This window comes from Anas acuta, chromosome Z, assembly GCF_963932015.1.
Source record: "Anas acuta chromosome Z, bAnaAcu1.1, whole genome shotgun sequence".
Classification (NCBI taxonomy): Eukaryota; Metazoa; Chordata; class Aves; order Anseriformes; family Anatidae; genus Anas; species Anas acuta.
In genome coordinates this window covers 11,582,995-11,603,446 of record NC_089017.1, presented here as the reverse complement: position 1 = coordinate 11,603,446, position 20,452 = coordinate 11,582,995, and the positions used below count along the sequence as shown (strand labels likewise).

General features: G+C 37.3%; 1 protein-coding gene across 1 annotated transcript in view; it reads left to right on the top strand.

Moving 5' to 3' along the window:
- Positions 1-20,452, top strand: part of HCN1 (hyperpolarization activated cyclic nucleotide gated potassium channel 1) — a 207,606-nt gene that overhangs the window by 91,459 nt on the left and 95,695 nt on the right. The window lies entirely within an intron of this gene.

The following is a 20,452-nucleotide window of genomic DNA, read 5'->3' as shown; positions in this document are numbered from 1 at the left end:
GCTGTCAAAAACTCAAATTCATAAGCTTATGAATGCCCCTAGGTGGCACTACATGCTTTTTTTGTTCAAAAGTAAATCAGATGATTCATATGTAAATAAAAGAAAATCATAGTAACTTAAATACACGATTGTTGACATTAGATTCCATATTTTCTCAAATAAACATGTCTAAAAAGTCTTTTTTTTCGTTCTTGTTTTTTAAAAATTCATGGAATAAATCTGTCTCTGTATGAAGATTGCCAGATATTATACTAGAACTTGGAATTTTGTTATGAAATATATTTACAAGGACTTGAGTCTTTTTTTTGTTTGTTTGTTTGTTTTTTCTTTTAAAAAGTATAAATGCTTCTGTAAAATATACTTGTGTTTTTCGTTTATATTTTAATGCATTTCAAAACTTCTCTGGTTCCCAGGCTGGTCTTACACAGGCTCTTACAATAAAACTCAGATATAACAAATTTAAATCATTATAGAGAAATGACATTATAGAGAGATGGTGTTCTTTTTCTACATCAGGTGTCTCAAGATACTAGTGAGTTAACACATTCAGTAGGATTTGAAGAAATGTAGATTTTTAAAGGTAGATTACAAGAGGTACATAAGACAAGGTTAGTCATACTATATCAAAATCAATGGCATATAAACAAACTTAAATTGTTAATCTAGAATAAAGCTAGAATAAATTATCCGAGTTTTAGTTTTATGTATTTCTATATGTCTATATGTAAACTCTTTTAATGGTCATTGGTGTATCATGAGTGGATTAATTCTTTCTGTCGCTTTTGGTGACTGGCTGGGGTTTCTCTATGTGCATTTCTTGTTTTTCTTCTGTTGGCTAGTTTTAATGATGATCTATCCTAAAAAATAAAATCTGCACAAGACTCTCCTGTGGGTTTGTGCAAAGACAGATGACCCCTATGAGCCTCTGTCATCTTTGCACACAATGTGAGCACCAGCAATGCAGCACCAAGGCATGAAGTACTCAGAAAGGCTTACTACCTGCATCTGTGTGGCATGGGTCCAGGTGTCCAAACAGAGTAGACAGGTGTCAACAGAGCAGAAGAACTAAGCATGCTATTTCCTGCCCTCTCCATTGTCAGAGGCAATCCCCATGTAGGTTAGTGCCAGCACTCCTTTAGGCCTCTTGGTGCTCGGCAGTAAGAAGCTGATTGCAAGTAGAGAGCAGACAGCAACCAACTCAACCGCTTCAGTTAAACAACCTAGAAAAACCCTTGTAAGAGTATCAAGGTGCTGAGACTAGAACGTGAGTCTTCCCAGGTGTCTTTTAAATTGAGTGGGAAAGGGAGACTCCTCTTGCTCTAGCAACACAAGACGACTTTTCCATAGTGTGTACCCAGGTGGCTTGTTTAATGAGAAAGGCTGGAAGCTGAGGGCTAGTATAAGTATGAGATATGATGGAAGATACAAATGAGGGAAGCCTTCCCTCGTTCTTTTTTGGGTTTCTTGAACAGAGTTCTCTTCAGTATGAACAGCCATTATCACTGCACTCTAATTGGTAAATTATGTATACAGGTATACATATATGTCTGTATTTACATGAAGGCTTTACAAGATGAGCACAAATATCTACTGAATTAATAAGCTTCACCATGTAAAGCAAGACAGCTGAACTGCTAGTGAAACCAAAGAGCAATCTTTGTGATAGTATCTCTTAATGGTTATTAGTAGTGGTGATACTGAGCTATTTCTGAAGTAGCACTGGGGAAGGTGGCATGCCCTTCAGTCCTCCTGGCTTGGGTATAAATATTTCTGTGACATTTGGAGTAGAAGAATTGAAATAACTAATGGTGAAAAACACAGAGGGTCTTTCATTGTGTCCTGAAATGGTTAGTATTAGTCCCAAGCCACTTTTACATCCAGTGGAGTCTTTCAAAACAGTGTATGTAGGACCTTAGTCACAGCAAAAGAATGTAAAATGCAGTAAAAGAAAAAAAATCTGAAAGCTGACATGGCTGGAAAGAAATAATTAAAAAAGCACCCAAAAGCCTACTGAATTAAAATGAATTAGACTATGTTTTGGAAGAAAACAAAATGTTCAGATGTCCTGGGTGTTCATTTTATGCATTAAGCTTCATGGTATTTTTTCTGAATCTTTAATTAGCTAGGTCTAGGAGATGTTGCAACTTACTTAGCAGGGCAGTTTCTGTACTTTTTTTTTTTTTTTTTAATTGGTGTAAAACAAGTAATAAAAATACAAGAAAACTAACTTTGTAGTGGGATTGTGTGTGTTCTCTATACTGCCTTTCAGTACTCAGCATTTTAGTCTTTAAACTCTTGATGTGTATCCACAAATTTAACTGACAGCAGTGTCCCTTTCCTCTCATTTTCCTTCTAAACAGTGTCTAAGTGAAACTATGAAACTATCTGCATGTTTTCTCTTAGGCCATCATGTAAGGTCACAGAAGTAATAAATACCCACATGATGATAATCTTTAACTGTTTAGATAAAATTAAGTCTCCCTGTTAATCCTATGTAAACTGCAAAGGTTGCAAAATCTACTATGTCCGTAGCTTAGTTTTCAAGAAAGGACACGTTCCCTGGCATGGTCAATTTTACTGTCACCGATACAATAAATGCAAGATGAACATCCAATACAGATTGGTATAGTGTTGCTGTCTGGTGGTAATGAAGAGGTGTGTGTTGCGTGCCAGGAATAGAGACACAGAAATAAAACTTGAACTTAACTTTTATTTTGATGTAGAATATATATGAGGAAATGTTTGTTTTTTTTTTTTTTTTTTGCCATTTCAGACATAAATAAAGTGTGTGATGTGATAAAATGGCAAATGATACTAACAAATTAAAATCCATATGAACTACAGCTCTTACATTTCTGCTGCCTGTCTGGATACTTTCTGGCATCTTTACCATAGAGATGTCTCTCCCCTTTGGCTGTCTGTCAGATTCATCCCTCCCAAATCCTTTCTCCTCTAATGGCTGGGATATACTAACAGACACTTAATTTAATTCAGCCATGAGAGGACAGGGAAAATACAGTAAGCCTGGGATCCACTGAAGGCAGTATCAAGCTCTAGGAGCCAAGGATTTCTCTAGGAGACATGGAGGTATATACATCCTCCGAAGGAGCTCTGTATATTCTTCTGTAAAAGACTTTTTGAAAGTGAAGAAAAAGCAGGGTGGGTGGAAAGAATTTTACTCGTGCATGGAATCAGTACTGCCTTTGTACATAGAAATGGTGCTTTGATAGTGAAACCTTGTTGAGATTGTGATAAAAGTAGAAGATGGGGCTTTGCTGAAGAGCATAAGGGGTGTGTAAAAACTGTGGTGTTAGTTCTGGCAAACATCACTGTCATAACTCACCTGTATATAATTATGTATATCTATATATACATATATATGTCTCTCTCTATATATATCTATCTCCATATGATATATGATATCACAAACATGTTGGTATGCTATATCCAGCATCAGAAAACAAATTGTACACTCTTCTCCCATTTTAATGATTATGCTTGAATGAAGAGAAGAGATCTAACTGTACACTAATGGAGTATCATTTTGCTTGTATCTGGCAGGGAAATACTGAGAGAGCAGATAATTGTTTTATAATAGTGCTTCCTCTGAAAGGAAGAATCAATAATCACTGAAGTGTAAAAAGAAGACAAATAAATTGAAAGAAAAAAATAAAAAAATTGAAGGGAAGATGTTGCAGAGATCTGATTGTGATATAAGAGGATTTTTAGTCTATGATTACAAATCCTTTTTCATCTTTTGAGAATAATGATGCATTTAGCTGGTTAATTATTTTGTTTTGACTTCCAGAGCTAACATTCATTTTACAGTTAGCCTGATGGAATGAATTCTTTGGTTCCTGGGGAAAAACAAAATAATAAAAAAAATAATTATTTATGGTCTTTCATATAAATAACACTTGCCTCCATTTTCCGATTCAGTTCAGACCTCATTCAGTTCAGACCTCATTCAGTTCTCCATATAACTGTCATGACACCATGACACCACCGCTCCATACAGGAGTAAAGGGGATGGATGAGCATTAAATGTGCTACCTCCTTGTGCTGAATGCACTGGACAAGGTATAGCAGCCCCCATAGGGACGCTCTGCCTGCTGCGCAGCTCCTCTACCCCCAGAGAGTCAGCAAGTGCTGTGGTGGTCCTGCCTCCTGCTTCTCAACAGCAAGCAGTTCTGCAATTAGTCTTGTATGGGTATGTGACTGAGCAGAGTAAGTGGAGGTCTTAATTGTAATGTGCAGAGAACAGGCTGAGTATATCACAGGAGGTCTGTTAAAAAAGTAAGACAACCTCTTCATTTATTTTTAATGTGTTTATTCCTGAAATAGAAATCAGATGGTAGCGGTCAAACCATAAAGGTTTTCCCAGAATGATCATGATAATCATGATGTTTTTTTTTCTTTTTTTTTTTTTTTTCCTTTTTTTTCTTTTTCTTTTCTATTTAGCAGTGAACATTATGACATTTTAATATCTAGAAAACATGTGGGTGACCCAGGATTGATGAGTATTTGTTCTGGGCATCAAACAGGGAATGCTTATAGGAAGAAAGAAAAAAATATATATTTGGCAGGTTGATTTATTAAAAAAAGGCAGGTGTTGCTTTTTTTGGGTCTGGGAATACTAAAGTTCCAGGCTGATGGACTAGCCAAGTGACAGGGTCATTTGGGTAGGTGATAAATTGTCCAGAGTAATTTCAAAATTGTACTTCAGGGAATAATGCCTGATAGAGTAAGTGCTACTACACATCCAGCAGTATTTCAGAAAACTCTCTGCAGCCTGTTTGTATTTCTCAAAGTCTGTCTCTGCAGGGCAAGAACTTGGTAGGCAAAGAGTTTTCTCAGCTCTGTAAATCCACGGCTTCCCCTCTCTTTTCTTTTGCCCTGTTCTCTTATTCTAGTGGTCCCACGCACATGCAGACCCCCAGCTGTAGGGTTTTTGAAATGTTTGAAGCACCTAGTGGGTAGCCATTTCTGCCAAACTCAATGATAAAAATAGCTCTCTGTTTCACTGTCACTCTGCAATTGCGTAAATGCTGTTCTTGCTACTCAGCCTCCGTCACAGCACTGTCCCAGTGATGCGAATTACAGCTCTGAGAGCACACAGGATAAATATTTCCAGGATTTTGCCTTCTGGAAACAAAGAATTTCTGGAATTTAGGACTGAGGTAGTAAAAGCGGGATGATTTAAATGCTGTTGCAAATTTTGCAAACTTTGCAACTTTTATTATTGTAGGCCTTACAATATTAAATAGCCTTACAATAGCCTATTAAATAGCCTTACAATATTACATATTTTTAATATATTAAATAGCCTTACAGACGTTTCTCCCTGAGTCTCAGTTCCTGGAGTTGTGGGAACTTGTAAACATCTCAAATTTATTACTGTTTTCTTTTCTTATATTTAATTTTAGCCTTCCACCAATTTCTGAGAGAATTTTGATAGGCATGCAAACATGAACTACCCAAAGCATACTTTTAAATTATTCTCAAGGTTTATGGGGTTTCCTAAATCACAATTATATTTACTTGGGGTTGGCAATATTGCTGTGATATGGTAATTGATATGAAATACTGACCTTTTAATGTCAGCCATTGGATGCAATCATTCTGATGAAGGATGGATAGCGTTGCCTTCTCTAAATTTGAAAACCTTTTCTGGATGTTTTTTATGATGTAATGTTTATGTCTTCTGTGGGAGCATATTAAAAAAAAAAAAAAGTATAGAGAGATTATGGCACAGGGACAGGGTATAGAAAAATAAGAACATTTGGAGTGGACTGAAAATGTACTGTGGGGATACTCTGAGGAACAAGAATAAGAAAGCCCAAAAAACAGAGGGAAAATTTGGTCTTCTTGCTGAAAGTAAATCATTTTCCTCCAGACATTTAGTCACAGAAGAATTCGCCTTTAAAAATGGAAGGGAGTGAGAATCTCACCATCAGTTTGGGATTGCTTATAAATCCATGCAGAGAAAGTAAGGATACATTTTTCTTCTTAAGAAACTTTACATGATCCTGCTTTAGCAGCTTTTTCTTGTTTTAAATTCTACATATGAAAAGCAAAAGGGGAGATGTAGTTATAACTGTACAAAGTATGGGTGAGATAGACTGACAGTGAAAGCAATAGATTGTAACCTGTGTTGTATAGGAAAGCACTGAAACAGCAACACGTATAATCTCCATGTTTTAACAGCAATGTAAAGGGAATGAAAACTAAAGCTATTAAATGTCCCAGAGGAAATCTCCACAAATTATCCTGCTGTTGAAAGAAGAATAAATAAAAGAATTTTAAGAAAAAAAATAAAAATAAAAGGACTACATGGGATAACTGGGACTTTCAGTGAAGAAGAGTATGTTTGCCTCAAGTTCTTAGCCACAACTTTTGCTTTGTTTTGAACCCTCTTCAGTGTCTGCTTGTCATTTAGCTGTCATCTCTGAGCTATGCTTTAGGTCAATATCCAGTCTGATTCCAGCTGCTCCAGGGAGTCAGCTTCATTGTCAGCAGACAGACAAGGAAGAAAAATTGGAATGGAAAACGGCTGCATAGGGGCTACAGTATACTATATCAATCAGAAGCTAACAGGCAAATGTGGCCTGTTCTTAGAAAATAAGAAACAAAATATGGTTTTGCTTTTTGAAATTGACAAACACAAGTATTGCTCAGTGTTGCACAGCAAGGCTGTGTGCTTGATCTCAGTACAATACTGAACATACTCGAGGTGAAAGAAGAGACTTGAGGAGTGGAGACTTGAGGAGAGGAGATTCGAGGAAAGGAGAATTGAGGAGACTTGAGGAGAGGAGAGGAGACTCAAGGAGAGGAGACTCAAGGAGACTCGAGGAGAGGAGAGGAGACTTGAGGAGAGGAGACTCGAGGAGACTCGAGGAGAGGAGACTTGAGGAGAGGAGACTAGAGGAGACTCGGGGAGAGGAGACTTGAGGAGAGGAGACTCGAAGAGACTCGAGGAGAGGAGACTCGAGGAGAGGAGACTCGAGGAGACTCGAGGAGACTCGAGACTCGAGGAGAGGAGACTCGAGGAGAGGAGAGGAGACTCGAGGAGACTCGAGGAGACTCGAGGAGAGGAGACGAGGAGAGGAGACTCGAGGAGAGGAGACTCGAGGAGAGGAGAGGAGACTCGAGGAGAGGAGACTCGAGGAGAGGAGAGGAGACTCGAGGAGAGGAGACTCGAAGAGACTCGAGGAGAGGAGACTCGAGGAGAGGAGACTCGAGGAGACTCGAGGAGACTCGAGACTCGAGGAGAGGAGACTCGAGGAGAGGAGAGGAGACTTGAGGAGACTCGAGGAGACTCGAGGAGAGGAGACGAGGAGAGGAGACTCGAGGAGAGGAGACTCGAGGAGAGGAGAGGAGACTCGAGGAGAGGAGACTCGAGGAGAGGAGACTCGAGGAGACTCGAGGAGACTCGAGGAGACTCGAGGAGAGGAGAGGAGACTCGAGGAGAGGAGACTCGAGGAGAGGAGACTCGAGGAGAGGAGACTCGAGGAGACTCGAGGAGAGGAGAGGAGACTCGAGGAGAGGAGAGGAGACTCGAGGAGAGGAGAGGAGACTCGAGGAGAGGAGAGGAGACTCGAGGAGACTCGAGGAGAGGAGACTCGAGGAGAGGAGACTCGAGGAGACTCGAGGAGAGGAGACTCGAGGAGAGGAGACTCGAGGAGAGGAGACTCGAGGAGAGGAGACTCGAGGAGAGGAGAGGAGAGGAGAGGAGAGGAGAGGAGAGGAGAGGAGAGGAGAGGAGAGGAGAGGAGAGGAGAGGAGAGGAGAGGAGAGGAGAGGAGAGGAGAGGAGAGGAGAGGAGAGGAGAGGAGAGGAGAGGAGAGGAGAGGAGAGGAGAGGAGAGGAGAGGAGAGGAGAGGAGAGGAGAGGAGAGGAGAAGAAGGAAAACTGAAAAGAAGAAATTATTAGGCCAGTAATGATGAGTCTATGTTTTACATCTTGGAAAGACCAAGGTTTATCATTATACAGTACAGAGAAGAAAACCAAGCTGCTGACCACAGCATTAAATTGTAGTCTATGATACCAAGGAAGAGGTAGTGCTAGCACCAGCCTGCTCTTTTTAACGTGCTGCAGAAGTGCTTTATTTGCCTAATATAATTTAACCACGTACAATGTGGAGTTGGGTTTAGTCATTAAAAGGCTACGTGAAGTACAATTCGCAGACAAAATTCCATCACTTTTCCTGTTGTGTTTAATAACACTTAAGAAATCATAATAAGAATCACAGGTCATCTATGTGACGGCAACCTAAGTTACTGAGTCTTCAGCAACATATTGTGAGAGTAGGACGTACCCCAAGAAGGCTCACTGCTGGTGGCCAAACATTGAAGGCCCTTTGCAGAACAACACATGGTATATCTCTGCGGGTAAGACACAGCTGAGTTTTTTTAAGATACATTTCCATCAGTAGCAAAAGGCTGCAGGCAAACTGGCAGACAAACCTCTGTCAGTAAAATAATCCAAGGTTGCGAAGAATGAGTGCACAGGTTTTTCCTGGTGCTGAGTGAAGGATGGACTGAATAGTGTTCTGCAGGAGTGCTGGCAATAGCGATAGCTTTCAGACATGTTGATATACAAAATCAAAATACATAAGAGAACAGAGGTATATCTGGGATGAATGAGGAGGTTTGTTGTCTACCACAACCATGAATGTCCAAAGGCATACCCATAAATGAGTGGAAGACATAACTAGAATTAGCAGTAAACATGTAGAATGTGTTTGCTTGTATTGTGCCCAATATATGTCTAAGGACTCAGTAGCCTTAGAAAATATGAGTACAAAGATTAAACGTTCATCTCAAGACTCATGGCTGACAGTCAACAGCTGGAGAGACCGTGATTTCAATGAGCTGCAGCAGGGAACCTTAGGCATCCTATGGTGGCCTAGTGGGGGATTGTGTACTGAAAATGGGGCAAAATATTCTGCAATAAAGCCTATGTTTTGATGTTCATCAGATCAGCTAGAAAACAGCAGGAAGCCACTGTTAGTAGCTAGGTCAACCAAGAAAGACAAGTACAGATCTGTGTCTGGAAGTGAGAGCCATCACAGTGCACCCGCAGCCATCATAAACCTAAGGTGGTGATTGCAAGGCTAAAGCCAACCCTGCCAGGGAGATGGTGAGTGGTGAGTTGTCAGTGGAACTCTCAACAGGCTCATCCCATCACTGTGGTTTATGGTGTGCTGCTGCTGATGTTCAGTAAGTGATTGTTCCAGTTGTATTACTAACATTTAGTATACGTTTCAGTGTAGGCTGATATCTTGTGCCATTTATAAGGCAATCTGCCTTGTTTCATTATTTGTATGACAAACTGAAGATAGAGAGATATACATTAGAAATGTATATTAGTAACTGTAAACTGAAAAAATAATTTGAAAAAATCAATCAGGGTGTGAAGACCACATTTCAGCTCTTCATCATTATAACTGACAGCAGTAAAACATGAAGTCTGAGATGACTGTGCATTAAATCCCGAACAAGTTTACACATCAGAAGTACGTATTATTTATCAGAATTATTATCAGAAGTACGTATTGTTTTTGGAAATAGGCAAAAATCAAAGAAGCCCGACAGGACCATAAATTGTGCTTCTTTCTTCTTACAGTAGTTCCTCTTTTCTGGTCATATTTGTATGCATTTTTGTCTCTCTCTCTCTCTCCCTCTTTTTTTTTTTTTTTTTTTTTTAAGTAGATTTGAGACTTTTGAGTATTCAGACCTGCGTGCAAATTATGTTTTCGGATATGGTTGTATAAATTCACTTTCCTTAATAATAACAGTCATGTATTTATTAAAGTTGAACACAGTTATGAAAATAGAATAATTTAGCATCTGAAATTTCTGATCAAGGTAGTAAAGTGTACTAAAACAGGTAGACAACATATTTTACACAAGAGTATATTTGAATGTAAATCTTCAAACTAATTTGTTTAAACTGGTGATATACTTCTGACAACCTGAAGTTTCTAACAAGCAACTGAGTTCTTAATTTCTACTGGCAAATTTTGAGATGATTGTAAAGACTATGATTTTGGTATGTTTGGTATGCTCTTTCTACTTCCTCAGGCATTAGGTTTTTTTGTTTCTTTCTTTTTTTTTTTTTTCTTTTTTAATTAATATTTTTATTTAACCTTTAAAACTGCAAAAGAGGTCCTCTATGTGATTTTGAGTAACTTCCGTGTGACTTGTGATTGTAACTGCAGGCTTTATTTGCACTTCCTGGATTAATTTTATTTTATTTTTTATTTTTTTACAATGCAGTTCAATTAACCACATAATTTTAAGACAATTAATCAATACTGTGAAACATTGACTCAGAAGTTAATTCGCTGATATTAGAATAATTATTTATTCATATCTATATCTTTAGATGTTATTCTTTAGATTTTCATGTGTGCATGTGTGTGAGTATGACATATGAGTGGTTTAATCATGTTTGCTTTTAGCAAGATTACCAAAATTTTCAAAGGAATAAATGGATTTTCTCTGTTTCGGGTTTTAAGCATCTGTTGAAGAGTTCTGATTTTTGCAAAGTATCATGCACTAATCTTCTGTGTTTATTATACTGAAAATTCTAAATATTACCAGTCTTTTTGTTGTTATATAATAATAATAAAGTTTTGGCCTTCTAGGTTACTATATGAAAAAACTTCTAATACATTATGGATTTTCAAATATTTTATTCACAGGTTATATTTAATCTTAATAACCCAAATATATCAACATTAAAATGTGACAGTTGTGCCTCATAAAACAACATGCAGGGTCTTTTTTAAATGGATGTGTTTCCTGCTATTAAAATGGAGCATTCTGAATCAAATTGGTTTCAGAACTCTTATGCCACAAGAAATTTAACATAACAGCTTTTATTTTCAATTCCTTGCCCATTATTTCCATGTTTGGAAGATTAACCTCAATAGCTTCAGTGAGACACCAACTAAAAATCCTCAGGAGAAATATTCCTCATTATTTCAGTTGTTTGCTATTGGATCATTATGATGTTTTATTATAATTAAGAGAATTAGTTAGAAGCTCAGAAATGCAGCAGTGTGGTTTAAGGAGTAAGCATCATGTAAAAAGAACTCATGATTTAGAAACTTCAATGAACCTTTAATCTGAAATGGATCCTTTTTGGGTTTATGATAATGGCGTTTCTCCTGTTTTCAGAAGATAACTGTTTTCATCCTGTTTGCACAGAGCTTGAAAACTAAAACCTTTATAAAAAGTGAATGATACTGAGGAAAATACGGAGGTTGAAAGAGGTGGGTTACAGGTGTCCCATTGTCAGTTGTAAAACCATACTATTCTGGGATATGCTGTTACTTTGTTTGTATTTATAAGTACCCTCTGCAGTTTATCATCTTTGTGCCTATTCATTTTTATTGAATTTCAGTAAAGGCTTTCTTCTGTTACCCGTTATCCCGGACAAACCTAAAACCACGTGATCCTATAAATGCTTCATGTACCTGACTCCATATATGGATATATAGTGGGATGTTTTTAATATTCAGGTAGCTCAACAGATAGAAGAAAGAAGCCTGAGTGAGATGATGGCAAGCAGTTTGTGCATTGTTTTGTTATTGAATCTGTGAATCTGAGAGTCTGGTTTGTGTCCCACCTGTTTTGATGGTGAGTCCAGCTGACACACTATCCCACAACTCTACTATAAATACATACCTGAAAGGAAAAAACTTCAGCTTGTTGGGGGTAGGATGTGATTGGCTCTGAAGTTACACTTCAGAAATCAAAATCACAAGGGTCCAGGATTTGTAAGACTTGAATAATCGAATATGGTGTAAAACAATTTTATTGAACATGGCAATTTTTTGTGACAATCCTGGTTCATCTAAAGGGTATCCAAATTTGTTTCAGCATTTATGGCACATTTTGTGGTAAACTTCATTATAAAATACATTCCTGATATTTGTTGCTTAATTTCACATTTAATAATGGTGACAACAGCTTGTGTAAGCTTATTAAAACTAGAGATCTTAGGCTTCAGAAACTCATATTAATTCCAAAAAATTGAATTTTTGAAAAAAACTTAATTCCCTTATATTTGAAATGCTGCAGGCAGTGATAATTTTTAGGATTCATGTTGGTCATTCCATTGCCCTTTTGAGTGCTGTGGGAGTCCTGCTGATGGTGAATAACTTACTTTTCTTCTCTGTTTCACACCAGAGTACATCTGCACATTAATATGAGAAACAATACCTCTTACTCAGCTGGGAAGATAAATCATAAATAACATTTTGAGCCATTTAGATACTGTCTGTATCTTACAGCTGCCTTCTTTGTAAGATATGACTAATTATAAAAGATAATACATGAAACATTTCTTCTAGCTCAGTTCTACTCATAGAGCTTGAGTTCAGTGGTGTTGTCACTTGAAATACTTTGCCCATCAAGAAGGTTAAGCTGAATGTCAGGCAATGCTGATGCTTGAATTAATGCTAGAAACTGAACCGTACTTCAAGCCAGCAAAACTCACAATCTCCGCTCATGAATGGTTCAAGTATTTTTTGCCATACAGTCACGCTCAATTTTGTACTCTAACTTAAGGAGAATAGCTTCAGCAAAGTTTTGCAATGGAGACAGCTGTTAATATGGCATATTTGTGTCTTTCTCACAGCTATGATGATATTTTTTATTATTGTAGTTATGTTTTGCTTTTGTTTTTCTGCTTTGCTTCACTTAATGAAGGTAGAGGCTTAGTCTAACAAGGTATATCAAGGGAAACTAGCTGATGTGATCTTTTTGGACTTCAGCAAAGCTTTTGACACAGTTTCCCATAGGATCCTACTGGACAAAACTTCCATCATACAACTTAACAAAAACATCATACAATGGGTGAGCAATTGGCTGATGGGCAGGGCTCAAAGGTAAATGGGGCCACATCTGGCTGGCAGATGGTCACTACTGGGGTCCCTCAAGGCTCCATTTTAGGGCCAGTTCTCTTCAATGTTTTTATAAATGATTTGGATGTAGGACTAAAAGGTGTTTTGAGCAAATTTGCCAACAACACCAAACTTGGAGTTGTGGACTTGGATGAAGACAGAAAGGCCTTGTAGAGAGATCTGGAAAGATTGGAGAGCTGGGTGATCACAAACCACATGAAGTTTAGCATAGGCAGGTGCTGGGTCCTGCACCTGAGATGGGACAACCCTGGCTATACGTACAGACTGGGCAATGAGACGCTGGAGAGCAGCACCACAGAGAGGGATCTGGGGGTTGTGGTTGACAGCAAGTTAAATACAAGCCTGCAGTGTGCCCTGGCAGCCAGGAGGGCCAACCGGGTGCATCAAGCATGGCATTGCTAGTCAATGAAGGGAAGTGATTGTCCTGCTCTACTCTGCACTGGTCTGGCCTCACCTCAAGTATTGTGTGCAGTTCTGGGCACCACAGTACAAAAAGGACATTTAACTGTTGGAAAGTGTCTAGAGGAGGGTGATGAAGATGGTGAAGGGCCTAAAGAGGAAAACATAGGACTGGCTGAGATCACTTGGCCTGTTCAGCCTGGAGAAGAGGAGGCTGAGGGGAGACCTCATCAGAGTCTACAGCTTCCTCGCGAGGGGGAGTGGAGAGGCAGGTGACCTATTCTCCATCATCACCAATGATGGGACCTGCGGGAATGGTGTTAAGCTGAGGCAGGGGAAATTCAGGCTAGACATCAGGAAGAGGTTCTTCACCGAGGGGGTTGTCGCGCACTGGAACAGGCTCCCCAGTGAAGTAGTCACTGCACCAAGCCTGCCTGAATTTACAAAGCGACTGGACTGTGCTCTTAGTCATATGGTCTAAAAATTTTGGGCAGACCTGTGTGGTGCTGGGAGTTGGAACTGATGATCCTTATGGATCCCTTCCAACTTGGGATATTCTATGATTCTATGATTCTGTGATTCACTTAATGAAGGTAGAGCCTCAGTCAAACAATGTATATCATCAGAATAACTGCTGAAAGAGAGCCACATCTGTGTAAAAACAAGGTGAAAATTAGCACCATATTTTTCTGCTTTCAGGATCCTGAGATTTGTCAGTGTTGGCATGTTTTCTTCATTGTAGAACTAAATTCCTCTCTATTTTGATGTCAAAATAGGCCACACACATTAATCACAACAGGATAATAAAAATACACATTTTGAAGTTATGCCCTCTGTATAAGAGGCAATAAATTAATATAGCATTGTCAAATTTACAGTAGAAAATGTGTATTGCAGAATTTATATGGAGTAAATAAATTTTGCTTCCTGGTTATATGTGACCTTTCCAAGACTTGCCTAATTCTTCTTTTAGCAAAGCAGTTTTGTTAATCCTTTCAGGTTTAACCTGGACTCAGCATAATGTCACATTTCTATATTGTTGTGCTGCTCTTTTTGCTCCGTGGAAACTGGCTGCCATTTGTACATGCCTTGAAGAGGAATAAATGGGAACATTATTATAAAACCTAATGTCAGATTGACTCCATATAGAAAATAACAATTTTTAAAGGTCACATAAAATGGGCCATTCTCAGCTCTCTCTCTCTCTTTCTCTCTCTCTCTCTCTTTTTTTTTTTTTCTTTTTTTTTTTTTTTTTCTTTTTCTGTATATGTTTGTTCTGTTTATTAAATCACTGGTGTTTTCCCTCCAGGGCCAAGTAAAGCAGAGTTAGATCTTTACATTTGTCAGTTTAAGGTCAGACATACAACTAGACTAAATAGTGCTATATACCTTTCCCCACTACTGAATTATCAATGTTGAATTATTTATTACAAAATTAAGAACAAGCATCAAGAGTCAGCTGAGTGTGAAACATAACCTAGGGCATAGCCTGGCATTTCAATCAATGAGCCTTTACAGGTACTTTTGCAGACATATTTTCCATATAGAGTGTAGAAATGGCCTTTAGTCAGACTTTGATCAAGCACATAGAGTCCCAAATAATATTTACAAAGAATGTCTTTTGAAATCAATTTGTTGAATATAACATGTCTAAAAAGTCATAATTGGATTTCACTGTTTAAAGTGTATGGAGATGCACCAAAATGTGCACTGTCTTAAAAGTGAAAATTTAGCTCAGGTAGGAAAATTTGGATCCTACAGTTCATAATCTCTGCTTAGTTGCTGCTCTGAGGCATAAACCTAATAGTTTTGGACTGACCTAGAGAACGAACCTAAAAAACCCTTGTCATTTTTATCACTGTTATTTTGCCCTGCAGTCTAGCCTGAACTTCCACTGTTGTGCTGAATGCTACTTTCAGTCTGCTTTCAGTGATTGCCATACATGTGCAGCTATTTCAGTCTCCCTATGGTGGTGGTTAAATATTCCAGGCTCCACACAGCTCACTTAGTACAAGTGTCATTTCATATAGCCCAAGGCATGATGCAAATCAGAATTTGAAGATTAAACCCAAACTAGCTTTATGATAACAAGCACTTCTAGTGCTTGAGGTGCAAAAGAAGTATCTGGATCAACTCAGTGATACAAGATTTTAATATTTTTTTCAGAACATCCTAAGAATTTTTTTCCCCCTCCTGTGGTGGTTAAATTCTGGTAATTTTTATAAGTCCATTTTTATGTAAGCTGAACCTAAAAATCAAGTTGAACTAAAAATCACATCTGAAGAAGTATTACATCCCAATCACCAGAAGGCAGAACAGATAACTTAGTGCACTCCATGACAGCAGTTAAACAGATTTTTTATTCATTTAGTTAAACTATGTATGCACTATTAACTTAATATGACAGCCCTCAAATACTATTAAGCAAGTGTGTTGGTAAGACTGGAACAGTTTTTTTGTCTCAGTCTCAGAAATCAGAGTCAGCAAGACCAATTTAAAGCATACACTCCATTATAAGTGTGAGGAAAGAATAGGCAGCTTCCTGCTTCACACATGGGAATCAAGAGACTCATTAATAAAGTGTGAGTAAAAGCTGAGATAAAACACATGAACTCAAACTTCTTGAGCAATTTCTTATTCTTTGTGAGCAAAATTTTGCTAAAATATTAAAACCAGTTAATCTCTGGTTACATTTCAGCCACTGTCAGGGGCACTGTCAGTTCTTTAGGGAAAAATTCTGTGTTTCCATGGTATTGAGAAAAGGCTATAATAATAATATAGGAAGAAATTATGAGTTTTCAGAAGTGAACCAGAATTTATTATTAAGCATATTTTTGAAGTGTGGAAATTATGAGCAGTAACAGTATTATCGGAAATAAAAAATAATAATAATAATAAAAAATAAACATAAAAAGTATAATCTGAAACTGAAATTAAATTGAGTAGTAAACAAAAAGAAGTGGTATGTATTAAGTATTTCCTGATTTCCTATTATGTGGAATAATAATATAGAAAAGATTAGTCCTCAAAGGATTTTTTTTTTTCTCTTTTGCAGTGATCTCACGTCTCTAAAGTCATTTTTTTGGGAAATCTTTTATCCAAAATTTGCACCTCTTGGTGGTTATGCTGAATATTCAGATACATACTTAGAAGTCTAAACAAAGTGATCAGATTTTCAAATGTGTTTTATAGCTGCAAGTCCTGCTTGTTTATGGATGGTGAATGCTGAGTGATAACCAGGCTACTGATATTTAGACACTTGATTAATGTGTTTAATAGTCTAACTTTTAAATGCTTGTGTTTGAATACATTTGTTATGAACATGGTCTTAGTAAGGCATCCATTCATACAGACATATGACTGAGATGTATAGCACACCTGTGCTGTGAAACCAAGCTGAATCCATCTGAGGTCCTTCTTCTGCCCTGCTGGACGATCTGCAGATGGGCAAATAAGTGGTGTTAGCTTTCTGTGCTCCGGTTTCTTTCTTAAAAAACACACATTTACACATCTCCTAAGACTTTTAGGAAGGATTAAATCATTAATGTAGGCACTGTACTTTTTAGTTACAAAAAGAAAATGTGATAAAAATATGACTTTCTTACCATTTATTGTTTCCATGTATCATGATCAGTTCCTCGTGGAAAAACATTAATTATTAAATATCACTTCAGTCCAGAGATTAGTTTAACTATTAGTTAAACTAACAAAGAGCCCTCCCCCTTCAAATGTAGAAATGTTAATACATTACCATGAACAAATGTTACTGCTTACTTACAGTGTAGGCTTTAGGTATAAAAATATTTCTTTCTTTATTTATTTAACCAAACACATATTTCCATGGTAATTTTATTTCCAAAAATAAAAACAGCTTTTATTTACTGAAGATTGATTAGAATACGCAGAGCTATTAAAAGGTTATTTCAAGACACACAAGGTTTTTTTCTTTGGATTTAGGATTTTTTTTCTCTGTAATACAGAATTATCACAGTTATTAGAATGGGCTCCCTAACAATTAGACTATCTAAGCAATAACTGTTGGGCTATATAAGCAAAAGATGAGCAATAAAATTAATTGTTGGTATGATGGAAAAGCTAATATCATGTTACCGCATTAAGCAATCCAGATAATATCCATAACATGTTCCTGCATTTTTAATAATACTTACTGATCCTCATGCTAAACTGCAGAGGAGATATTTCTTGAGTGAAAAGGTGTCGGAAGTGTTAGAAGGTGTTGGTGTCAGATGCTGACTGTTACAAACATTTCCCTTATTAGATGTGGTTTCTCACGTAACTTTCAAGAAGTTATTGTTCCTACAGTGTGTGATTATTACTGCAAAGGCGTTCTGATAACAAAGAGGCAGATGCTGCTTGCTTTGAAGGAAAAATGGGTTAGTCAATCATAGACTGCAAGATAGCAAAGGCCTTGCAAAACTCAAACCCATCAAAAGACCTCGCTGATTCATCAAGGCACTTTAGATTGAACTCTGTGCTCCAGCTATTTGGTTTGAATATTAGTCTTCCTTTGTACTGTCTCTTTCCGTATCCTCATTCTAATGGCTCATTTGGGAAGCTTTACTGAGTCATCACACAGTTTCACAGGGTAGGCAGGAAGTAATATATCCATAAGAGCTAGGCAAGATCCCTGAAATTCTGGAATAAATACATATACAAATCCATTCACCTGCATATTATTTTTTTCAGTACACATTACCCAATTAAATGGTGTGAAGCTTCTAAAATTTGAAATAAAAATGTACTAGCACAAAATGACTTAAAATAATGAAAATTCTATATCAAGATAAGCGCTTCACAGATCATACCATCTCTGCAATCTGAATTGATGCCAAAAACTGGGCTTCATCCAAGACACAGACTGATCATTTTTATGCAGCTATGATCACAGGATACTTGCACAATCTGTCATCTTGCCTAAGCCTAGGCAAGTTACAAATAGTTACAGAGGTAGGAGAAGGATGCAGGAGTCTTTAAGTTTGTGCAAGTACTATTTCATGGACTTTGTGCAGTTTCACAGAACCAGATCTTTCCCTGCTTATCACAAACTCTTAGGGTGCATGTTTTCAGAAAAGTCCTCTAACTAAACATAAAAACGAAGATGTCTGTGCTCAGCTTAGCTCTGGTTGTGACCCATTTTTATAGAGCACTCAGTATCCTCTTTCAGTACAGTTAAATGGGAAGCTTGAGGCACTATGAGAATGCTACAGGGGAAAACTGAGATGGCCTTTCATTTTCACCCAGCCATAATGTACAGATAGTATAACTTTTTCTGGAGGAACAGAAAGTTGCTGGTGAAGTTATGCTCTCTGTGGAAAATATGTAGTATTTCTGTCTGGTCTTCTAGAGTTTTGCAGAAAAATATTCAGAAAAAATCAGGGGAAATCCTGCTTTGCCTGAAAAAAACCTCCTTTTGTGACTTTTCATGTGATCAGGACTTTATCTGCTCTTTTTAACATTTAATAAAATAACCATGTGGGTATAGTATAACTTGAAAGAAACTCATAGTTAGTTACTGTTCCAACTCAGCAGTTCTCCTTGTTATTTGTTTCACATCTTCTGAATAAAATTACTTCAGTCCCACCACCTTACTCTCTTGATTGGTATCTTGCTATTGAAAGTGTAGCTATTAAAATATGTGTAACATAAATACTTTTCTAAACAATATCAATTTGTAATGGCAACACTTTTCTGTTTATTCCCGTTTACATGTACATATTCTCCTAAATATCAGTTTCATCTTCTCAATTTTGACAGTAACTCAATGGTGTTTGGATAAGACATAGTATTTTAAATAATTCTAGAAGCATGTGTTTTCAAAGTGTATCAAGCTGGGGTTTGGAAAATGTTCTCTTAAAATGTCCTAGCTTGAAACAATGTTTTGCACACAAATTTAATGCCTGATCTATGTTTCTGCTATGTAGGTTTTGCATTTGGGGATGCAAAAATGTGCAATCATTTTCAAAAAAAAGACAAACTCCCACTAACAGAAAATGCTTAACTAACTGAAAACCTTGACATGTTCTCCGTATTTGTACTTGCACTTATGTGCAGTGTGGGTACTTAATTGCTGCTTTCAGTTTAGCTATGCAGAAGGATACAATAATTCCTTCTTGCATACATGGATTCTTTTGGAGTTTCAGTTTAGACCATGCTTGATTTGTAAAGACAGAGAGGAGGGTCATGATTATACAAGCTGATCTCAAACTTCAGTGCCTGGGGGTGCATTGCTGTGTCATCAATGAGATGAGAGATTGGGACGGTGAAAGAAGAGGATCATTTACATTGTGAAAAATGGACAGGAAGACTAACTGGAACAGCCAGTGTTGCTGCTGATCTGCAGTTTTATTATTTGATCCAATACTAATGTCTAATAATTTGTACAGCCCATCAGTGTTGCTGGTGATGTCTCTTCACATACCTGGGTTATTTTGCTGCCTTTTCTTCACGTATACAATGGTTCAGGCTGTCTGCTTCTAGCAATCTGATGTTTTTAGCACTACAGGCCCTGATTTCATTTGTCTATGTATATAGTTAAATGAACATTTCAACTTAAAATTCCATGAAATACCAACAGAACATTCTTCATCTTCTAAACTGAACACCTGAATGGTGACATTCTATGTTTATTGAAATAAATCATATTTACCTTAAGTTAACTGACTTCTGGAATAAGTAAAGAATGTGCCTGTATATCTAATTTGGAAGTGCTTCAAAAGCAATACAGAAGAAAAGTGCTAAATACAATGTTTTTTCTCCATTCTGTTTGGCAACAGATTGTTGCTGTTCATGCCAGTCCTGTACAACAAACATGCCCACGACAAACTTCAAAATTTCTGTGTTGTTTTTAAAAGTGTATATAAATATATTAGTTTTACTGTAAGAGTCCATGCAGATGCATTTTTTTTTTCAACAAAAAAAAAAATGGAAAAATCCAAATATTAGTTTGAGCTAACCTTAGCTACTATGGTGTTTCAGGATTCTCAGTATTTTAGGAAAATTGCCAATGATTAAAAGCAATGAGATACTTTATCATTTTGCATGTCAAACTGGTATTAACAGTGCAGAAACCCAAACAGATGTAAAATTATTTACATA